The 20693-nt window shown below is 40.0% G+C and overlaps 1 long non-coding RNA gene and 1 pseudogene across 5 annotated transcripts in view; one reads left to right on the top strand and one right to left on the bottom strand.

The window, feature by feature from the left end:
- The window catches only part of LOC311582243, a 73884-nt gene that overhangs the window by 17523 nt on the left and 35668 nt on the right, over window positions 1–20693 (top strand). For 2 of the 4 annotated variants that reach the window (XR_014774046.1, XR_014774047.1), the window contains exons 3-5: window positions 7879–7978; window positions 10650–10838; window positions 15684–15799. This is a non-coding gene — a long non-coding RNA (uncharacterized lncRNA). The remainder of the gene's footprint in view (window positions 1–7878; window positions 7979–10649; window positions 10839–15683; window positions 15800–20693) is intronic. The other 2 variants (XR_014774048.1, XR_014774049.1) reach the window with 1 other exon arrangement.
- LOC311581926 (proteasome activator complex subunit 1-like) lies at window positions 11083–11791 on the bottom strand (annotated as a pseudogene). The gene has a single exon. The product of its transcript is annotated as a proteasome activator complex subunit 1-like (transcript).

A 20693-nucleotide genomic window follows, 5' to 3' on the forward strand; every position in this document is an offset into this window, starting at 1 on the left:
TACCAAAGTTACAACATCATCATCAACAATAAGAACACCAAGAACATGAACAACAACAAAACATGCTTGATCCATTAGAAGCCACATGGAGTTATATTCTTATGGGAAGGCAGAATAAAAATTAAGTAAGCAGAATGAGAGTAAGAATTATATAAAAAAGGGAAAAGGTGGAAGAAAAGAGAAATGAACTTAGACAATATGGTTTGTAGACATTTCCAGTTTTCACTATTATGTGCTGGTTCTTTCTGAGGCTGTGTTTCTTCTTTATAAAGTAGCAATAACTGGTCATCCTTGTAATTCCCTTTAAATCTTTGGTCTTGAGCTATTGCTATGATTACTTCTTGTGTTGTTTGTATTTACACACACACACACACACAAACACACGTACGCGTGTGCACATGCACATACACACACCACTAACCTACAATATTATCAAAATTATAAAACTGAACACTTTGATAAATACTAGACATTCTATTAAAGAAAAATTTGCACATAATATGATGATAATGAAAGCTATTTAAGGCACTGAAAGATCAGAGTTGGACTCAACAAAGAATCTAATGTTCTAAGTAGATTATTGCTGTTAGCACTGATTTGTCTGGGATGATAAACTATAACCTGTCCTTCCAAGGAAGGTAATTGTTAAATCTAATGGTTACTTTGGAGAATATAATAACAATTCTTTGGTAAAAATTGATGCTTCTGTTCTGACACAGGTCTGGGACTAGGAATTTAGTGGGTGTGACAGTGCCTTTCCTGAGAGTACTATGTATTAGCCCTAGAATTAGGATGTAGCTGAAGGAACAAGGTCTATCTATCTACCTATCTCTCTCTCTATCTACCTATCATCTATTTCTCTATTTATATATCATCTATCTGCCTGTTTATCTGTCTATTCATCCATCTATCCACGCATCCACCCACCCACCCAACCATCTACCCATATATCAGTCTATCTATCTATCTATCTATCTATCTATCTATCTATCTACCTACCTACCTACCTACCTACCTACCTATCTATGGAAGAAAACAAGGTTAAGGAGAAAGCACATGCAATTGTTCCTGTTTGGGCAAAAGGTGATATGATTTGGCCAACCATGGAAAGAATAAATAATAAAATGGTCCAGTCTGAGGTAAGAGGTAATTTATATAAACAGATGGGACTTGCTTAGGATGCCATGATACTCAGAGTTCAACAGCAATCTTTCCTACTTTCTGGTTATTCTCTTCCTTAGTTCTGGTAAGTTCCTTCCCTCTGTCCCAGAATCTTATTCTTTTTTAAAAAATACTTTTTAATTAATTTTAACTTATGTACATTAGTGTGAGAGTGTCAGATCTTGGAGTTATAGACAGTTGTGAGCTGCCATGTGGGTTCTGGGAATTGAACCCGGGTCCTTTAGAAGAGCAGGTAGTGCTCTTACCTGCTGAGCCGTCTCTCCAGCCTTAGAATCTTATTCTTAAATTTAAGTATTGAAGTCTTAGTGGTCAGCACTTCAGAATATGCCCTATTTGGTATTAAAGTTTTTCCAAGTAATTAAATTGAGATGAGGTTGACAGAATTGGCTCTAACCCATTATGATTGTATTCTTACAAATAGGAGAAATTTTGACATAGGATAATGGGAGTGAGGCTGAGCTCAGCATGATTCTCTTTCATGTTGAGGAATGGCAAAGATGACCTGGAACAACCTGAAGCCAGGAAAGGGGGATGGACCACGTTCTCTTCCCAGCCTCTAGAAGGAACAAACCTCGCCAAATGTTGACCTCAGACTCCTGGAATTCTGAAGTCTATGACAATATACTTCCATGGCTTAAGCCACTCAGTATGTGTATGACTGTTTCTATGACAGCCATAGCAACAGCAAATCTACATGGCCAAGAAAAGCAGTGTTTTTCCAAGTTACTTATATGTGAGGAATACATTGCTAATTATTGTGTGATTAATAAATAGTGATTTTCAACGGGTGGACTATATTCTATTGACATGGGGGTAAAGGGTCGGCAGGAGACAGGAAGTACATTTGAAACTCTATATACAGAGCCGTTAGACTCTGGTGATCACCTCTTCTCACTTATACCTATGAAACTTTCTTGACTAAATAAGGAGGTTTGTTTGTCAAGCAATTGACCCAACAAAGCTCTAGACCAAGAGGCAGAAAGCACGGCTGAGGGTAGAATTGAGACACCACCTTCAGGCTGAAGAAGAGCGAGTGACAGGTTGTACATTCAGTTTCCAGGCATCTCCAGCCCCAATAAAATTCTTCCCTTCCTCTGCTCCCAGAATACCAGGCTGCTTGCATTTATCATCTTCCAGGCAAAAGATCGTAGGGCTCTTAGATTTGTTCATCCCAATAGAAATGATCTGCAGCTCTGTAGTTGGGTTTCCCTAATAAAATGATCTACTCTCCCTCTGATTACGCTGCAGTGAAGTTCACAGAGGATCTTGGTGAGCCACTCTAAACAGCTCTGTAGTGCTTTATACTTCCTGTCTAAAGATCATGCCTGATGTTCCTTATTTCTCACTTAACTCAACTTTAATTTACTACTGTCGTATTATTTTCTAATTCAAAAAAATATTTTTTTCACACAGTATGTTCTGATTATGGAGTCCCCTCCTTCTTCTCTTCCCAGACCTCCCACACTCATTCAACTCAATGCTTTCTTTCTTTGTCTCTTTAAACACAAACAGTCCAGCAAAAATGAAACACACTCACACACACACACACACACACACACACACACACACACACAAACACACACACACACACGAACAACAACAGAAGCAGCCCAGAGAAACACAAAATTATAGCCTTGCTGCAAAATGAGTTCTAGGATATCTAGAGCTACACAGAGAAATCTTGTCTCAAAAAACTAACCAAAAAAAACTAACAACAACAACAAAAAAACCCCAACAACAACAACCTCATTCCCCACAAAATGAGAAACCCTAATAGATTACCAAACAAACAAGTAAGGTTAAAAATTGTCCAAACACGAGGCAAAACATCTCCAAAAATACCATTGAGTTCCTTTTATGTTGGCCATCTACTGCTGGCCATGGGGCCTCCCTTAAGGGTGGTTTGTTTACCCAGTGAGACTCTATTGGAGAAAACAAACTTTCCCTTTGTGAGCAGTTGTCAATTGGAGATAGCTTTTGGGTTAGGGATGGCGGCTCATGTCCAAGGGTCAAGTATCCTCTTAGTGCTGGGACCCTATCTGGCTTAGGCCCTGTGCCGCTCCACAGTATCAGTTTTCTGAGCCCCAACAGGAGGGACTTAACAAAGTCAAACCATTTAAGACTGAGTGCTCCAAAGTTTCTCCCTAACCATTGTCCAGTTGTGGGTCCCTGTATCTGTTCCTATCTACTGAACGAAGAGCATGAGGACCTAAGTTCAAATCCTTAAGGCACATATAAAAAGCTGTTCACAACAGCAAGTATCTGTAATCTAGGTGCTGGGGAACTGAAGACAGGAGGGATAAAGGGGTTGGCTGGCAGCCTCCAGGCTCAGTGAGAAGTCCTATTTCAAGATATTAGGGTGAAAGGTATTTGAGGAAGAAAATTGATATCAAACTTGGCCCTAAGCATGTAGTTGTACACACATACACACAGGCCTGTGTACATATAACCCCCAAATAAATGGATTTTAATTTATTTTACTACTCATGTTATATTTTTAGAGTTGCATAAATAGGTAAAATCTGTGGTACGTTGGTAGACTTTCCACAGACAACTTTTATTAGTGCTTCCTATAATTCTTTTGACTTAAATGCTATAACGTGCCTCAAGGCTCATATATTTGAGGCTCAGTTGCCAGCAAGTGGTGCTATTGGGAGGTGATTAAACCATTCCTTGGAGGGCCCTCATGAGAGAAGTCACGTAATTGGGAGAGTGCCCTTGAAGAAGGTATTGGAGCCCTAGACTTCCCTCTTTTGATTTTCCCAGGGATTTCATCACAGTCATGGAAAATTGACTACCATAGTGCCTTCACCGGAAACATGCTCTTTGTGACTAAGAGACTTATCAATTCATAAATATACTATGATTTCAGCATATCGCTGTTCCAGAATCTTCTTCCTGTGGTAGCTAAAGGTCAATCTCCAGGACTTCCTTTTGCATTTCCAGATGTTATTTTGGGCTTCCCATTGCAGGAAGATGTAAATGTCAGAATGAAGCTGAGCCATTATGCGCTTAATATAAACAAAAATGGGTCAGAATCAGACAGATTATAGTGACATTTATATCCATGAGACAGGGGTGACCCTATCAGTCTTGAGTGGAGCTAAGACTGGTAATTGGGACACCTCTGCCTCTAATGGATGCAGTTTCTCAACATACAATCCTTGTGGCATATTTAATTCATAAAACTCTTCATCTTTAGATTTTCCCAGTGTTTACATTTATTGATAGCTGCTCCTAGCCCCGGACTTCGGAATTCAGTGTTATGTTGTGTCAGGACTGACCTTCAGAACTAGGAAGAGCATGACATTGAAAAAGAGATGTGGCAGCTTTCAAATTATCCACAATTGCAAAAGCGGTTACTTACCTTTACATTGGCCTTGACTACGCATCCTTTTCTCTACATCGTATTTCTGATAATAAGTGTTCATTTCTGAAAATAGCATTCCATACACTATTAAAATACAAAATTACTATTAAGAATAAAGTTTTTAAAAGAGTCACTGAAAATCTAATCAGGTATGAGAAGATGGGGAATGGAGGAAGTGGATGAGGGGAAGGAGGGATTAGTGAGTGAGTTAGCTCACATTAAGGATGTACGAAGAAGCCTTCTGAGACCCAATAGTTTGTAATATAACTTACAATACATTTTTCTTTTAGAAAGGTGTTTGAACAGAGGTACCCCATGTAGAGAATAATGCTCCTCCCGGAAGGCTTGGGTTACTTAAAGAAGATCTCAGCGCTAGCTGGTCAGAAAGGCATCAGGGACATCCAAAAACTATAAGCTATTGCCATTGTTCTTGCTTGCTCACCAAATATATAGGGTAAGACTTCACTGCTGAAGATGTCATACGTTTTGATTACAGACAGATCAGTCTTGAACTGACCAGGAAACTCTTCCTGTTGGCTGGTTTTCATAGTGCTAAAAGGTATTATTCAGGCTTGGGGGGGCAGGGGAAGTCATCAATAATCTTATCCATTCTGGTCCCTCTGTGCTACAATACTAACTGGCTTGGCAAAAGTGTGCCCATTATTGCAGTAGTGGCAAGACTATTGGGGTAAACAACTGCTCTCTTGTTTGGATTCGAGGCCTGCTCCATAGGGTAGAATTTGGGACAGATGGCCATTGGCAGGCTGCCCAGGCCTCTGTGGATGACCCCCACATCTAATGGCAACGGGCAGCACCAGTTAGACTCAATGGGTTAAAATAATAGCAACTTTAAAAGAAGATATGAAGTTGGAAGGCAGATATGTTTCTGGGTCCTCGAGGAAACTGGAAGTGGTAATAGGGACATGGTCAAGAAATATTGTATACTTAAGTGAAAGTCATGAAAGGCATTTAAAAAAGGATCCATGCTATATCAAGACATTAGTCTAAGGGATACGTCCCACGAGAAACTTTACTTACCAGGAAAGTGGGTCAGAGAAGAGGACATCCTATTGAGACTAGGTGAGAGTAGCATGGAAGAATGGGGAAATAGTAGGATCCACAGGGTCCTGGAAACCTACAAGAAGAACTTCATGACAGGCGGATCTGGGTCCTGGGGTCCTCCTGAAACTAAGGCACCAGCCAAGGAGAATATAGGCAGTAAACTTCGAACCCCTTCCAAGACCTAGCCGACCAACAGGATATTCTCCACCATTATGTGGAGAGTGAGATCTGATTCTCACACGAACTCTGGTGCCCCTTTTCTGACCACGTCCCCTGGATGGGGAGGCCTGGCGGCACTCAGAGGAAGGATAGTAAGTTACCAAAAAGAGACTCGGTATTCTAAGAGCATATATAGGGGGAGGAGGTCTCCCTCAATCACAGACATAGGGGAGGGGAGAAGGGGGAAAGTGGGAGGGAGGGAAGAATGGGAGGAAACAAGGGAAGGGCTAACAATCGAGATGTAATATGAATAAATTAATAAAAAAAATGATCCATGCAAAGTAGAATCCGGAATACAAAGTCACAGGATGTTCTTTAAGTGCAAACTGGTTAAATATTTTTTTTTATTTGGAAGCAACTTCAGATAAATTCTCAGGCATCTTGTTTTTCTGTTCTGAGACTGTAAGTGGAATTATTTTCTGTGGATGCTTCCTTTTGAGTGCTATAATCTATCTCAACAAAGCTCCATTGCTTACAGAGTAAATATCTTTTAAATTGTAATCTAAACTCATTATTCTCTTTATGTAGTCACCACAGAATAGAAAAATCTGGAAATAACCCTTTCATAAAAATTTTCTATTTTAATAAAAATAATTGCCAGTTCATTACCTTCATTTCTGAAGACTAAAGAACTTCAATTGTTTTATCATTCCTTGTAGGCTTTGTTATCATCCTACCCACCCTGCTCCATGCCTTTTCTGTCAACTGTAAACAATTTTCAACCTTTCTTCTGCAATATGTAGAATGGAGTGATGCCTATAAAAGAGATTGCCTAACCTCATTTGATTAATTTCATTACATACAAGTTTTAAGAGAAACTCGTGCTGATGCATAATATACTCATGGTCTTTTATTATATCCCACTTAAAAAATCTATCCTCATGTTCAACTAGAAATTTCCATAGCTTATGCTGTGTTTGGTTTAGGACTTGAAGAATCAGAAATAACCAGTATAAAATTGTCCCTTGGTTTTGGTTTGCAATGAATGCTATATTCTGACATTTGTTGTAGGATATTAATTTGTTATTGTATGTAAGAACATAGCCTCAGAAAGTGCATGGTGTCTTTACTTATAAATGACACAGATACTTTTGTGCTTACTTGACCTCCCATTGCAGAGATAGGCTTTGTATAAGTGGCAGTTACCAGGTTATATATAAGAAAGGTTTCCAGCCTAATACCCCTTTCAAAGTATATATAATCTATTCATTTTATGGCCAGTGTTTATGTTGGTGCATTTAGGATATTAACATATATATATATATATATATATATATATATATATATATATATATATATATACTACATAATAGGAGTGTGGATTATACTGGGTACTACACAGAAGGGAATAAAACCTTCTGGATTGCCATTGTCATAACCCTGTCACACCATGGCATGTCACAAATAGAACAGGCATACATATCTATTAAATTTGGTCACATGTATTTAAGATATGAAAAAGTTGTGATTTTTTTTTTTTTTGCTTTTTCTATTTAGGATTTTTCATGTTTTTCTTATTAACTGAACCCAGTAAGCCATGCAGAGCATTGTCAGACACATGAATCTAAATGTGCAGCATCTCATTTCTTTCCAAACTCACTTTTTCTAAAACAAGCTTAAATTTAAGAAAGATTTTTAATGAAGAAGGAATGATAGCTTAACAGATGGCAGACAGTCACTTGTTATGGGATTTTGAAATAGCATACAGTGTCCTGTAAAGCATCCATAGACGGAGAGAGACAGAAGGGAAGATAATTGATATTTCTTATTAGTGTGTTAGAAGCAGGTCGAAAAATTGATGAAGGTAATATAGCTAGATTAGCTTGAGAGAGTGACATGAACACCAAGCTGACTGACAATGTAGCAGAATAAACATCAAAGAGGAAAATAAATTAATCTGGAGCAAAGAATAATAGCTAATTATTTGTGTAGCAAGAAAATATAGAGAAGAGAAAAATAAGAGGACTTAGCACATGACAAACATTCAACACAACAGAAAATCTGCCAGTGGGCCTCTTTAACTTTTCATTCATTTTTCCAACTAGGAGTAGGCCTCTGAATCAAGTACAATGAGAAGATAGAAGCTTAACAGAAGAATGTCCACTGTGTTACAGTGGTCAACAAAGCAATGGCAGCCCTGATCCTGTGAGTTTCTATTAAGTTGAGAAAGGATTAACAACATACAAGCAAACAAATATGTATGCTGCGGGTTATGCAAGATGCTGTGAGGGAAAAATAGAGGGCACTATGGCTGCTATGGAAATGTAGGAAGTGATGAGAAGTGCTTTAGACAGATTGATGACACCATCAGCTTCTTCCAGGAAAAGAGAGTTGTAATGAGCCTTGGAGTCCGAGAAGTTGTTTCTCAGAGATTATTCCAGTCAGAAGGAAGAATATTAGTATTAAAAAGAAGGAACGGCCTGGGTGTTTTGTGAAATTAAGGAAGTCCAGGTGGACCACAAAACAAGCTCAAGTAGATGAATCGTGATAACACAAGATCCTTGTAGACTGCATTTGAGTGCTTTTATTTCACTCCATGCAAAATGGGACTTAACTGGAGTATTTTTAGTAGAAGTGTAGTTCTCAGAGAGTTACATTTTTACAAGACTGTTTTAGCTATTGTAATGAAAATGGATGGGGCAAAGAAGGCAGAGTTATAAGCAGATACAATTGTTTAGAAAAGAATGAGAATAGGTTTTACTATAGCAGTGGAAGTTGTGATGAAAGAAAAGATAAAGGAATCAAGATACATTTGTAGTTGAACTGACAAGATGAGGGGATGGATTTGATGAGAGTTGAGGAAGAAGAACGAATAAAAAGCTTTCTGGTTTGAGAAACTGGGTAATGAGGAAGATGTGTGGGATAAAGTTTGTTCAGGTGGTCTTGAGGAAAGCACACAGTGACCCCAGAAAGAGGACTAGAGAAGCCATCAAAGATGAGATGCAGCTCTGGCTGGCTACAGCTATACAAAAGGGGCACCAGATCCAGATTCCAGGCTAGCTTTTGAATAGACAGAAGGTTGTGAAGGATGAAAATGACAGCCACGTTGTGGACAACAGACGTCGTGAAGACCTGGAGGGACTGAAGAAGTGTAGAGCCCAGACCTTCATGTGTGTCCTTGTTTGTTTTCTACTACTAAGTAAAACACATGACCCAAAGCAACTTGCGGAGGAAAGAGTTGATTTATCTTACATGTCCTGGGTCCTAGCTCATCACTGATGGAAGTCAGGGTAGAACCTCAAGCAGGGCAAGCACCTGGAGGCAAGAGCTGGAGCAGAGAACATGGAGAAACATTATTTACAGGCTTTTACTCCTGGCTTGACCAGTTTGCTTTCTTATACATTGCAGGACCACTTGCCAAAGGATTGCACTGCTCACGGTGGGCAGGGCCCTTCCATTTCAATCATCAATCAAAAAATTGACCCACAGACTTTCTTATAGACCCTTCTAATAGAGGCAATTCCTTAACTGAGGAGTCCTCTTCCCAGATAAGTGAAAGTTGTTTGTGGGATAAATGTGGCCTTGCTTTGGACTGAGCCTAGGGTGAGGAGAATCTTGAGTGGCTTCACTCCATTGAGTCCCCACTGATATCCCACTGAGAAACATTTGTGATAGACTGAGAGGAGCAGCCATCTTGGGTCCAAGAACAAGGAAAATGAGGGGGCAGTGGGGACTCCATGGAAGAGAGTCCAGTGGTCCTGTCCTGTCCTAACTGAGAGAAGAGGCAAGCAGAGAGACGAGGGAGAAGGCTGCAGGGTCAGACCACATTCTGTAAGGAGTGTTTCTATTTGGGAGAGGATCTGGGAGCATGCCCGGAGATGCCAAGGGCTTCGCCCCCACAGAACTGATACGGTTCATTTTTGTTCTCCTTAACCTCCTTTCCCTCCTGTTCAGGATAATTGGGTTGTAAGGAAGATACCTTTGTTTAATAACTTCTTAATAAAGTCTAATTGTTAAGGAATCAGAGCCAACAGTTGTGTCCCAACTCCTCCACTGGAGGTCTTGCCTGGTTACGGGAGATAACCAGTTCAGGCTTCGTATTCCTCATTGCTAGAAGTTGTAGCTAGTGTCACCCTTGTAGATTCCTGAACATTTCCATTGCACTAGGTTTTTAGTTCATCCCAGAGATGCCCCCCAATTCCTATTGTCTCTCCCACCATCCTCCCCCAACCTGATTACTCTTCTTCTCATCCTCATCCCCACCTAGACCTGTGATGTCTTTTTTATTTCCCCTTCACAGCATCCCCCATCCCCACTCCTGCACTCCCCCTCTGAGCCCTCCTCCTTATTTCATTCTCTGGATCTGTGGACTATAGCATGATTCTCTCTTACTTTACAGCTAATATCCACTTACACGTGTGAGTACTTACCATGTTTGTCTTTCTGAGTCTGGGTTACCTCATTCAAGATGAAGAAAAGAACAGGTTAAAATTGATGGCATTGTGACAACTGCTGTTGATATCACATCACCACAGGAGTTGTTGGCTAGGTGATAAATTTAAGTTTATGAATACAATGTTTTCTTTATGAAGAAGGGAGTGACAAAGAATAAATTCATGGTCTCGAAAAAGTTCAACTTCAGTTATCCTAAAGGCCAAGACGTTGAATCCTAAATAGTTTACTAGTGAATTGTACAACTGTTGAAGTGCATAACCACAGTGATTCTTGTGATCTGTGTTACACACACATACACACACACACACACACACACACACACATACACACACGGCTTGTAATGTAATTTATATATTTTATGTAAAGCATGTTAAGAGAATCTTTATTCATTGGGAAGAAAATACGATTTAATATGTTCTAGGTGACTTAGATCCTCATTGCATTCACTATTGTACCTAACTGCAACGGACAGTTAGGGACGGTCACCAGAGGACCTGGATTCTGTTATTTGTTTGCTACCAATGCTCCTGCTTCCCTAGTTCCTGCCTGTGGCTTTAGCTCCACTGCTTATTCCTCACTCATCAGACCGAACCACTGTTTTGGAGATTTAGTGAGTATGCATAAAATTTAACTTATGTAAATCTACTTTTGCTATTTAAAATTTTCTTTTCCTTTCTTTCTTTCTTTCTTTCTTTTTTTCTTTTTTCTTTTTTTGTTGTTGTTGATTATATACTTATTATGCTTGGGAGGCAGAGTGAGGGACAACCACTCAAAGAAAATTGAGTGAAGTCCAAGGCTCCTGGTGAAAAGCAGGAAGTTCTCTCCTGTTTTCATCACACAATGAGAGATGGGGCTCAATAGCTCATTCTCTTTATTTCTCCACAAGACTTCCTGAGCTTCTCAAAGTTCTTCAAGATGATGTCACATAACACAGCATAAGCATCATGGATCTCCATGACCGTCAGCCGGATATCCTGATACTCTGCCTCGTCCAGATTATGCATCAAATTACCAATAATCACCCACATGTGGCTGCTTGGCTGCTTTTGTCATTGCTTCATCCCTCTTTGAGAAGTACAAAAAGAATTGAGTGTGGAAGCCTTCCAGCCTTCAGCTCAAACACCTTCTCCTGGGCAGTCACCCCACAGTGATTCCCATGCTCTATCTGAGATACCTGCAGTTGCAACCAGGCAGTGAGCAGATCAGTTTGCTCAATGACATCCTTGATCTCAGGATTAGGCACTTCAGGGGAACCACAGTCTCCTCATTCCAGTGCACAGGGAGGAACTTTGTCTTCATCTTCCTCTTTCTTCTTTTCACTCTTCTCTTTTTTTTTCTCCTGTTTCTTCCACTCACTCTTCTTTTCCTCCTTGACTGGATAAGGTACTGAGATGTCCAAAAGAGCCTTTAAAATGTGCAGGTTGGCTTCATTGAGAGCTGGTTCCTTTTAAAATGCATCCTAGGGAAGTAGCACCCAATCAGGTTCTCTGTCTTGCTTCATACATCTTCAAGAGACAAATCTACCTTAGCTTATGCTTCAAGTTGGACTCTGAGTGTGGCCATGGCCAGAGCAGGAGGCTGAGCTTCATGTGAGGAGCCTGAAGTGGGCAGAAGGAAAAGACACAAAGAATAAATAATTCCTGACCATTAAATAAAAACAGGAGAAGTGTGCGCGCGCGCACACACACACACACACACACACACACACACACACACACACACACACACCTATAAGCAAAATAACAGGAATCAAGAAACACTTCTCATTTATATATCTCAACAACAACAGGCTTAATTTCCCTAATAAAAAGATACAGACTAAGCCAGGTACAGTGGCACATACCTGTAATCCCAGCACTCAGGAAGCAGAGGCAGAGACAGAGGTAGGTGACTTTGAGACCAGCCTGGTCTACAAAGTGAGCCCAGGACAAGATATGTTTTTGTTTGTTTTGTTTTGTTTTTTGTGAGACAGCCTTGGCTGTCCTAGACTCACTTTGTAGACCAGACTGACCTCAACTCATGCAACCCACCGGTCTCTGCATCCTTGAGTGCTGAGACTCAAGGCATGTGCCACTACATGCAGCTTGTCTGTTTGTTCAGTTGGCTGGTTGGATTTTTCAAGATAGGGTTTCTCTGTGTTTAGCCCTGGCTGTCCTGGACTTTGCTTTGTAGACGAGGGTAATCTATAACTCACAGAGATCCTCCTGCCTCTGCCTCCCAACTTTTGAGATTAAAGGCATGTGCCATCACACCGCTAACTGATGATGTTTTTAACTCCAGAAGGGTTGGTACCTCTGTTCCTGTGGGTCTTTGACATTAATGTCACCAACTCCACAAGGATGACTACAATACATTAGAGGAGAGATCGCCAACATTAACCCAAGAGGAGATGGGATGTGAGAACTGGCTTTATTTATGATATATTTCTAAGTGATTTTTACCCATAACTTTCATTAGGGCAGCAAAAGAAAGAGTCTCTCACACTGACAACTGACTTTGTCATGCCCACTTGTTTCCTGCTGAGGAACGAGGAATAACTTTATCTATTTTACATTTTTGTAGAAGTCAAAGTGGGACTGGGTAACTTCTGGAGGCGTGATTTTCAGAATAATTCACTGCCCACTGCCCTAGGCTCCAATTATCCCTTAAACTACACAGATTTCCTTGCAATAATAATAATGAATAATCTAACAATAATAATAACACTATTTATTGAGGAGTGATTAACAAAATCTTGAGTCAATTGCTGATTAAATGCAATCGGCCACTCCGTATTTACTTCAATTTGATGGTGCTTCTCTTTTTACAATGTTTACAATTACTTTAAAATTTCTAACTATATCAAACATAATACCTTAAATATAATCTCTAGCACACGATGTTATATATGATTTCAAAATATGTTCATATGTTAAAAATTCATATTTTAAAGCAATCATATCATGGCTGTGCTACATTGGCACACAATGTGGATAATTTAGTCCCTTTTGCTCTTATAAGGGCGTTTATGCACTATGTATCATTAAGTGTGTAATCTCTAGTCCATCTTTTTACTTCTGAGTTTTAGTTTCTTCATTTGCAAGATGAAGATAATAATTGTGCCCACTTCGTCAGGTTATCATGACACAGTCAGTACGATTCGTGACGAGGAACAGCACAGTAATAGGCAGCTGTGAAAATTCTTTTTCTTCTTAAAGTTTTAGTGAAGTCTTATTTTCACAAAGAATGCCTTCAGAGGTCAAGGACCACATTTATATGGGCGTTTCAGTAAAATGCTCTACATTATGCAATGCACTGAAGGCTCTGATAAATGCTATTCAAGTGTGTCATTCTGAAAGATCAAGCAGAGTGCTCTCTGCGCCCACAGGCAAGTTAAATTGTTAGAACACACAGTAACAATAAATTCAGATTCCATAAAATAGTTCAGTCTGATATATTGTCTTGCCTTAATCAAATTGACTATTGGAATCTAATGGGGAAACTGAATTTCTGTGATGACTATCATGCCATGGCTTAGCATCCAAAGGACCGCTCTGTTTGGGAGGCAGGGCTTTCTGGTGATGTAACAGGAAGGGGCCCTCACCTTTAGGTGAGCAGCATAGAGACTCTTTGAGCATGGAAGGTTATCTGCAGCTATTCAAACACTGGTATTCCTATCTTTCCTTAGCATAGCCCTTCTGCACACACACACACACACACACACACACACACACACACACACACACACACACCATGATCAATAAGTATTTATGTGTCAAAGCCACACAAAAGTAATTTACAATGGCACTGAAGCAGTCTGTCTGCACAGTACCTATCAACTCTAGCCGTCTCTGTTTCACACGTGGAGGATTAGATTAGATTCTAGTTGTGAACATCCGCTTTGTTTCTAAGATTCCCATAATCTCCTGAGAATCTTGGAAAGAGATGACGAAAGCACGGCATGCAGAGGCTCACCGTCCTCTCCATGTTTCTCTTTTCAATTGCCTGGTCTTTGCAACCGACTTGCAGGAAACAGAATTGGACCTTCAGTGTTCTTGCACTGTTTGCAGTTGAACCTGCTGCTGGCACTTTTCTTCTTCCACTCATGGGCCAGGATAACCTTTAATTTCCATGAGTTTTTTTCTTATCTGCATCCTTTATTTTCTTCTCATTTTTTTTCTCTTCTGCTGTTTTTGCTGTTGCTATTATAGGGCTGATAACATTCTTATAAAACTTCAAATATTTAGAAGTTAGTTATATATTATATTATTATATTATATAAGCACTGCATAACCTTCTGGCTACCTATTTGTCTTAGTGTTTCTATGACCAAAAGCATCTTGGGGAGGAAAGGGCTTATTTCAGCCTACAGGTCACACTCCGTCACTGACAGAAGTCAGAGCAGAAACTCAAGAGAGGATCCTGGAGGCAGGAACTGAAGCAGAGGCCATAGGGGAGTGCTCCTTACTAGTGTGCTCCTAGAGGCCTCACCAGCCTCATTTCTTATACAGCCTGGGACCACAGATGTCATTGCCCACACCGACACCGTACCCTACAGACTTGCCTATAGGCCAACTTACAGAGGCTTCCTCTCCCCAGAGACATCCAGGTTTATATCAAGTTGGCAAAAACCAACCAGCCATCTTTTCTTACGCCCTTAGGAAAAGACTCTGGGATTTACTAAGTAGTGAGCTACCTCTGAGTAAAACTTGAATTCCCATCTCGCTCCTGAGAAGTTTAGAGTGAGACCTGAAGGCTGTGCACTTCCTACTGCGTTCTTTCCTCGTGCAGAGAATACAGATCAGATGGGCTCTGAGATGACCTAGGCTACATGTCCAGTGCAGCTGGGTCACTGATAGCTATGGAATTACCGTGCCTCACTGGGACAGTTTCTAAATGTGAAAAATAAACTTTTATCTTGCTAAGGTCCTAGGTTTTCATTGTCAGTGGGGTGCAGCCAAATAAAACCAAAATGGTACCTTATATTTAAAATATTTATAGTGACTAGAATGTTCTCATAGACATTAATATTACACATTTAAAAATAGAAACACACTGTAAACTAAACAGAAACTAATTATGACCCTACTACCTAGGGATGCGCATTTTTTTTTTTTTTTTGGTTTTTTGAGACAGGGTCTCTCTGTGTAGCCTTGGCTGTCCTGGACTCGCTTTGTAGACCAGGCTGGCCTCGAACTCACAGTGATCCACCTGCCTCTGCCTCCCGAGTGCTGGGATTAAAGGCGTGCGCCACCATGCCCGGCTGGGGATGTGCATTGTTAAAGGCACATGATCCATTATTAACTTTCAGCATTTTATTTTGTTTTATAAAAATGTGATCAACTTTTATATGGCCCCTTTTTTAATGTTCCTTTTAAAACTTAAAATTATAGCATGAACATATATATTGTCAGATATTCTTTCAGAATCTCGTTTCTGTTTGTTACTTTGCTATTTGCTATTTTTTTTCAAACAGGTTCTTAAATACTGTAGATTGGACACTAAGTTACTATTTGGCCAGGGATCACTTTAGGAATTCCTGTTCTCCTGGCCTCTGCTTCCCTTACTGAGGTTATAGGCCTGTACATCCAGGTATGTCTCCAGACCCAGATTTTAATATACAGATGGTTGCCTACCTTTTAAATTAACAGAAATGTATTTACTTAATTATCCATTGTCGGGTATTTAAATTATTACCAAGTGCTTACCTCACTAATTTTAAAACTACTCCCAGGGTATGTTTGTGACTATTGTGACTCTTGAGGTGACATTATTAGCCATCACTTTAAAATGTCGCAAACATCCCTAAATTCTTGGTCTATTTCTTGAAATTACCAAATACCCACCTATGTCTGGGCCCTGGATCCTCCTGGTAGCACCTGTCTTGTACCCAGTTCCGTTACATTCAGAAGGGAGTTTTCCTGTATCAAGATTTATTCCAAACCCATTACAGGTGGTTTGGGCACTGGTGCCTCATCAAGGCTCAGCTACACAGCAACACATCAAGTAGGTGGCCTTTAAGATTGCACTACTGTCAGAGTCAGTCCTTGCTCTCAATACAACTATGGAGAATTGCTGTCCACTGGCCAGATCTGAATAGGAGGTCTAGGTTTACTACATGCATTGCCCTTGCTTGGTACAGTAGTTTGAGCAGACCCTCACTGGGTCCAGATCTGCCAGCCTTGCTGGTCTTCTTGTAGGGTTCCCTCTGAGTCCTTCCATTTCCCCATTCTCCCATACCTCTCTCACCTGGAGTCCCAATAGGAAGTCTCTCAAGGACATTGGGGAGGTCTAGTGGCACTCAGAGGAAGGGTAAGCAGGCTACCAGGATGAGACCTGATAGGCTTTGATCATATGGTGGGGGAGGAGATCCCTTTCTGTCATAGGCCTAGCAGAGAGGAGAGGAATAGGGTGAAAGAGGGAGGGAGGGGGGAAGGAGAAGATACAAGTGAGGGGATAGCAATTGAGATGTAATCTGAATAAATTATTTAAGTAAAAAAATTTTTTTTTAAAATGTCACTACTGAGTTTCAATCACGTATACACCTAAGAAAATGAACAACATGTCAAATGAATATTAACATGGAGATTATAGTTCAAAATATTAATAGTGGAATCCCACAAGTACTCCCAGGATGTAGAGTGGCTACTTCTAGCAGGCACTCTTGGTGAGCCATACTGGATGGTAAGAGCCATGCTTGTCTCCTCTGCTCTGACAGGGGCTGCTAGGTAGATTCACAGTAGGCTGTATGCAAATTTCATGGTGGTAGCCTTTTCTGCCACAGACTGACTAGAGTAAAAAATTGACATTTGGGCATTGTTTCCCCTTTTTTTTTTTTTTTTAGCACTAACTCTTCCATTGAGAGTCATACACAAAATTTAAGAAAATTGGAAATAGAAAATCTTAAGCTGTTTAAAATATTTAAATAGTTATGCGATACTTAAGCCCACTTGTTAAAAAAAAAAATAAGACTCCTAGTATTTAATAAGCACATAGCAACAGAGGAAATCTATATTTCCTAGCTGAACATTTGTTTTTAATATATGTCACAGATAAATAGAAGATCCACCATCTAAGCCAGACATTGTGGCTCACGCAGAGGCAGGAGAGATACTCTGAGTTTAAGGATGGACTGGGTTACAAAGTCAGACTCTGAGAAAATCATAATCAGAGGGGCAATTAAGAGCACCTGCTGCTCTTGCAAAGTCCCTGAGTTCAGTTCTGAGCATCTATGTAGAGCAGCTCAAACTGTCTGTAACTCCAGTCCTAAGAGGTTGGGAGTGCCTTTCTGGCATTCACAGGCACCTACACTCACATGTGCATATACCACGGACACATACGTACACAGACACATAATTTTCAAAGCAAATCTTAAGAAATCCCACAAATGAAAATAGATATTAACGTAAACTGACCCTAGAAAACATTCATTGCAAAGTAAAATATGAAATAAAAGTTAAAGAAAAAACAGACAAATTTGATCATCCTGAATTTAATGTATTTGAGCAATAATAATAAATATTTAAAAGCATTACAATAATTATACTAAAAGTAATTTTAATTTCATTATATTCTACCTATAAAGTTTATCTTTTCATATGTAATATATAGTAATATTATATAATTGTATAATTATATATCATAATATATTATCAGGTTAACATAAAATTTATAATAAACTTTACATATTCATATATAACAATAAAGTAATATACACATATTGGTATGATATAAACAAAGAACATTACAGAAAAGGCTTGGATACTTGATCCAGTGGAGAATTAGAAGTCAGAATGAAAGAATATCCTCTGTGGATAGATAACTGGGGGCCACAGTCATACTGGGTTGGCACGCTTAGATGAGGAAGACCCCATAGTGCTTCTCCATCCCCTGACTGTTGGACTCCAGTCACAGAACAAAGCCTGTGGGAGCACAGTGCTTAGAATCTGTGCCAGAGACCAAGGGAGAGATACAAAAGCCTCCATGTCTCAGATTCCTCAGTCTCTGTTCTAACTCCGTTGTTCTTTACTTGTATAATCTAGGCAGTTTATTTCTCAGGAACTCAAGCCACATAAAAACAACGCTCATTTTTTTGCCGTTATTTTGGAGGATTTCTGAGGTTATATGCGGGAGGCACCTAGATTGACACAAAGTAGGCGCTAACAGAACCATGGCTTTATCATGGCATCTACTTAATGTTCGTTAGGTCCAAAAGAAACAAATGGGGACAAATAGCTAACTGGGGTGCCTATTAGCATACCACAAGCAGGCTCACTCAGTACCTCTGGCTCCTTTCAGCAATTCTCACCGAGCCCCTACCCTAAACCTCTCCAGTCCAAAGACTTCTCTTTCCCGAGATTCTAACATTCCTATAGAACCTGCCATTTTGGCTGTCTCTTGATTACAACCCCCTCCCCCTCGTGGCCCAGTTCAGTCTGTAACACCACTACTTTCTCTCTCTGCTCTGGAATCTTCCAGATGCCTCTGGCTGTACTCTGACTCATATGCACAATAAAAACCTTCTCCACAACCATGCCTTAGAGGGGTCATGTCCTACAATTGTGAAACTATATTTCCTGGTAACTATTATATGAAATTTTATTTCATTTTATATTGGAATCACTCCCGGCTCCTTTGTTTTATTTTCATTTCAGGGAGATGCAAGCTGGTATTTGTTCTGATTTTGTGGGATAAATGGTGGATATATTTCTATTTAGTAGATAGAGTTATAAAGGATTTATTACTGTGGAGGGTTCCAAATCTTTTATGATTAATTTTATCTATGATTTTTAGTTCATCTTGTATCTTAAATCCTTTTGCTGGACACCATATCCCTTTTATTCTCTCTTTGCTATTTATTAAGTTACATTGCTTTATCAAAATATTCCTACACTTTCATCTTGCCTTTGTATCTCTACACCCAATCCTATTGTGTGGAAGACACTACTTTTAGACCATCTGTTCTTCGGACAGAGCCCTGCTGGCACACAGCACTGCCCACCTACCAAGAGGTCTTGAAAACATCTTTTATAGGCTTTCCAGTTTACCTGCTGCTGCTAAGAAATTCATATTTTCCTCATCCCCAAGGATCTAAATGCTATTCAAGAAGCCAAGCCTTTAGCCAGGCTCCCTGCTTAATTACCGCTGTCAGTCATCTGCCAGCATACGTGGCACACTGCCTTTGGCTTTTCATGCGCTAACCTGAATCCTAACGGAGACAGTGCAGAGGATAAAGGCAAGAAACATGGCAGGCTGATCAGTGTAGCTGATTTTGAAATTCGTGGATGTCTCATTTCCACTCAAGCCTTGGCCATTTCCTGGAAGTATTCTCTCCTGGAGACACTGAAGCATCTTGTGAAGACTCTCTGCTTTTCTTGCAGCTCAGAGACCTAGTCTAACCTGAAGATCTCTACTTCTTTCCCTGAAAAAAAAAACAAGGCTCTTATTTATATATGTATATGTTTTTCTGCAGTACCAGGGATTGAGCCCACTTAAAAATTAGTGCTAAGACCAATGCCATAGCTGGAAACTCACCAGCATGATTTGGTGGCAGGACAGAGAAATTGTCGGCAGCAACACATCTCCTGGCTCTTCTGGGAGAATAAGGATTCTATTTTCAGGACATATTTCAATGGAATGATCATTGCTTATTTATTTATTTGTTTACAAGATACTAGTATTGCACATTTTTATCTCATTTTCACTAGTATATAAGGCTAAATTCTCTAGGAGTAACTTGGGGAAAAGTGAGGGATCCTGGGAAAAGCTAGAACTGAGAGATCTAAAGTCGGGGCTCCTAAACCTTGCTGTACTGCAAAAAAAAAAAAAAAAAAATGGAAGAGGATTTTTTTAAAAAAAAGTTTTTATGAGCCAGAGGAACAGGGACTTTGTCGTGAGATCGTGTCTTCTAGAAATTCTCAGCAACATGGCTGCCTAAAGGTGAGCCGAACAAGGATGACAATAACAGACAGGACAGCACGAGGAGGGGAAAGCTCCTGAGGCCTCAGTCTTATACGAGGAACTACAGACAATACGGATGGACTGCTGTGAGTGGGCGGGAAGCACACACGAACTGGTTATCCAGTACCAAACAGCCAGCCCTGCACACACACATACGAGGACATTAAACAGACTGAACAGGTTGCAGGGTGTAGGCTGTGTTTATATATTTAGGAACACACACACACACACACACACACACACACACACACACACACCAATAATTAAATGCAAAAGAGGTCATGAATTTGAAGGAGAGCAAAGTGGCACATAGCAGAGTTTGGAGGGAGAAAAGGGAAGGGAGGAATAATATAACCTCATAAACAGCAAACAAATAAACAAAACACCCCAACTATTTAAAAGGATAATTTTTCAGACACCTAGACATAAGTTCACAGAACAGAATTAGAATGTGCAAGGTGGTGGGTTTGAGAACTGTGCCCAAATGTGTTTCACTGGATGGTCATCTTCACCAAGAGTTCCTGAA

This window comes from Acomys minous, assembly GCF_964271855.1.
Source record: "Acomys minous genome assembly, chromosome: 13".
In the NCBI taxonomy this organism is placed as follows: domain Eukaryota; kingdom Metazoa; phylum Chordata; class Mammalia; order Rodentia; family Muridae; genus Acomys; species Acomys minous.